General features: G+C 35.7%; 1 pseudogene; it reads left to right on the plus strand.

Moving 5' to 3' along the window:
* The first annotated feature begins 651 nt into the window (after positions 1-651).
* LOC122211261 lies at positions 652-2,464 on the plus strand (annotated as a pseudogene).
* Positions 2,465-4,080: the final 1,616 nt, after the last annotated feature.

The following is a 4,080-nucleotide window of genomic DNA, read 5'->3' on the forward strand; positions in this document are numbered from 1 at the left end:
AAATCAAATTACAATAATCAAACACCTTGTTTAAGGCAAGATGAGTTAGTAATGAATAGATTTGCTAGATTATTTACTTTGCAGTTTCCTTTTATATTACAAAACTATTATAAATTAGACAATATGTGATGAAGGTTTAATTAACTCCAGCCTAACTTCTAAATTAAGGAAGAGATCATTACTAGAGCTTTCCTTTGGAGAGTTACTTAATTTTGCCTTTAGAAGGGTAAGGTATACACGAAAAAGAGAATCTCAGAGACAGAGATTCCAAAAGCGTCAATTGTGTATTTGATTTCAAATCATATATAAATTATTTAATTAACATGATTTACAGTATAAGAAATTTGAATTCAATGGAAACAACCATATGAAAGTGCTAATTCCTTTAAAGTTATATAATTGATTTTTTTTCTTTTTTCTGAAGAAGTACCAATGGCTTATGGCACGTGAAAATAGAGAAGAAATAAAATAAACTAGGTAACATTCAACTTAGAGATATTACGGGAGAGGCAATATTTAAACATATCTGTTCAAGTTAAATTCCTGATTGTAGTCTGCATCATTACATAAATTAATAATGTTGGAAACAAACTGATTGAAAAACAATCTTTTTTTTAAAAATCAGAGCACAGCAACATAAGCACTTTCTAAAAATCCAAATATAAGCCACTTTGGGTAAAGCATTTTAGACTGACTTACCTTCTGTCACTATAGCTGGTGTCTGGTAGCTGAGAGGGCAGTGACGAATTTCCCAGCAAAGATATCAGTTATGTTACTTCAAATAAAAAAAGAAGCTAAATTTGCACAAACGTCGTTAAGAATTTCTTCTGTACCAAGTCCATACTGCACAAACCACTTCACCTCGTCCCAGCCGTGATGGAAATTCTTTTAGGTCTCTAGACTCAGCACGTTTGAGCAGAGGAAAAGCATTGGTTGAAACAGCTATCAAGGACCATGATGTTATTCCTTCCTATACTGTACTATCTAATGCCATATCATGGGGAGTAAAAATTCCTCATATTTATGGGAAAAAGAGTAGGTATTGGCACCCAGAAAGCAAGAACAGGTAGACTCAAAAAACCTTTTGTGAAGATGGAAAATACAAGCCAACTTTATAGACCATTTTGTCTTCAGTTGACCAATATGCCTTTTATAAATTATTCAGAAGCATTCCAGTCTATTTGATGTAGATAAGCCCTCCAGCATCCAAAAGCTGATTGCTTAGTTTAAACTAAAAAACCCAAGCAGATGGCAATAAATATGGTGGCATCCCAATTCAACTCCAATTGAAAGAGAAGAAGAAAAAAGATACGGTGAATATTGCTTGCAGAAATTTGAAGATCTCAAAACTCATCTTCTAAGTGAGCAACCCAGAAACTGCCCAGAGCAATCTCTGTCAAGTTGTTGATGATACTGTATCTAAGTTAATTTTTCACTTTGTGGAATATGAAAGGGACATAACCAAAAGGAAAATAATAAAACACACTGTTTTATAGAAATCCTTTTCTCCTGTTATTGCAACTATCCTGAAAAAGTCTGAACCAAAAGAAAAGCTGGAATTGCAACATATTTCTCAGAAAGACTTCAGAGAAAATAATGTACAGGGAATTGGGCAGAGTTTCATGTACAAAGAAACCCAGGAACCTGAATAAAAGTTTGTGTTTATTTCAGAATGCATCCTTGACCCTTCAAGTGAATTGAGAGGATTTGATGAGAAAATGGCTAGTAAATGGTACATGTTAAACCCTGCTGAAAATGACATAAAACTAAATTTTACACATCTATGCCCACATAAAAATAAATAGGGATGTACTCTTGACATTTCTGGACATAAGTTAATAATAAATGAAAATGACTTAGAAGAATTAACGATAGATCACCGTCCATGGAGGCTACAGGTGTATGTACAAGTTTCTAATGTCAATACAGATAACACTGCATCTCAACCAAAGAAGAAGTCAGATACTGTGCTTTTCCCAGCAAAGGATCTGAAGGAAAAGGGTCTTCATCCTTTGGTCGCGATCCTGATCTGTTAGCAATGAACAGTTCACAGGATCACCTAACAGTTCTGGCAAAGACTCCATCCCAAAGCCCTCCTGAGGAGCCCAATGAATGTGACAATTGGGAATATGGACAGTTTACCTTTTGGTAAGATTCATCAGAAAGTTAAAACACTAGGAATAAATTAAAAAATATGTAACCAACTGTGGTATTAGATAAGGAAAGAACGGAACTTCTCGGTATACAAGAAGGAAAGAGAATTGGCACCTCACCAGTGCGATCTCTACTGGACTTATTTCAGACTAGTGAACGGAAGTCAGAAGTTTTGGGTTTCACAAGCTATACTGGAAACAGTGGTACATGGGACGGTTTAGATATTTGGAAAGAGGAAAATTTAAATAATTTATTGTCAGTGTTTTTCTCTTCGCCTTCAACTTCTACATTTACTGAGTTTTACACTTAAAAAATAAATCGGGACACTTGGGTGGCTCAGTTGGTTAAGCATCTGACTTTGGCTCAGCTCATGATCTTGTGGTTCATAAATTCAAGCCCCAGAGCCTGGAGGCCTGCTTTGGATCTCTGTCTCCCTCTGTCTCTCTGCCCCTCCCTCGCTTGTGCTCTCTCTCTCTCAAAAACAAATAAATATTTAAAAATAAATAAATAAATAAATAAATTTTAGAAGTGAAAACAAATCAGGAAACTACCATTGAGATAATTCTATCAGTCAATATGTCGACTTTATAGATATTTTTCCAGTTGACAAGTGAATAAATGCACTCAAAGACAAGTTCCTGTCTTCCATTTTTCTTTAGTTATAATTTACTTTAACTTTTCTGTTATGTTTTGAGGCATTTGCAATAAATTTTTTTGTAGTTATTATACTAATGAGAAAATGGATTGCAGTCATACATTGATACATGGCCTCCTCACATGCATCAAGAGAAAAGATTATTACTAACCTTGGCTGAACTGAAGCTGCTATGGAGCCACATGTATTGTGTTTCCAACTGACAGTATTTTTCTTGTATTTAGTGTAACTAACGCACACACAAGTTTTGGGAGATTAAGAGTCCTCAATAAATAGTCCCTGTTTTAACCTGGAGCCTCAACACATAGAGAAATACAAAGAGATAAAACCGAGAGCAAAAGTCACTTCTAGAACTGATGGCATCTAAACAGGAGAATATACATTGAGGTCTCTTAGTCAATGAGGATTGCTAATAAATACCTGAGAATTAGGAAAGCCTAGCATATTTTACAGGCAAAGTGGGACAACCACCCTGTGTTTTCCTAAGGGAGAAGCTTCTATGGAAATGTCACATGGCCTTTAAATCCAAAAGTGCTATGAATGAAATAGTTTGGACAATACATTGGACAAATCTTCCAATGACAGCACTAAATATTTTAGAAAACAATTTTTAACTATAATTACTTGTGAGACTGAATATACAAGCAATTAAGCAGAAATCTGGCACTAATGAAGAACAAAACAGTGGATTGGAAGACAGACCAAAAACATCTAGCCAGTGGAGAGTAAAATATATAGCATACAAGATGCAAGACAGAATCTAACTCTGTGTTTGATGCTTTGACTATTGACAGTTTCAAGCCCCATTTCTACCCAGTTCCCTTTTGCCCCATAACTCATCAGACGGATTAGAAAGCCCAAGAGCTCCTTCCCTCGATGCTGAATAGAAACTACAAATAATGCATATTGTGCTTGGGAATCCTAAGGGTCAGTCCAGCCCTCACTGTAAGAGGAGAGCTCCTAGCACCTGTCTTCACTCAAGCCAGTTTTGATGAGCTTGGGTATCACTATGTTCTCCACAGAGTGTCCCATGATGTGAGTAATATGTTTATACCTTCCCGTTTAGATGTGACATTATCTGTTTTGACATCTGAACCAATTTTAAGTTGATGGAAGTGGGAATTGATTCTGCTTTCCAGGGGGCAAACAAAAGATACATGAAAAAGAGCATAACTTTTGTGCAAGATAAAGCAAACGAGTCTAACAGGTCGGACGAAAGTCCCAAAGTTAAGTTGTAAACCATCTCTTTCCCATTAGACTTAGTAACAATT

This window comes from Panthera leo, chromosome F2, assembly GCF_018350215.1.
Source record: "Panthera leo isolate Ple1 chromosome F2, P.leo_Ple1_pat1.1, whole genome shotgun sequence".
Classification (NCBI taxonomy): Eukaryota; Metazoa; Chordata; class Mammalia; order Carnivora; family Felidae; genus Panthera; species Panthera leo.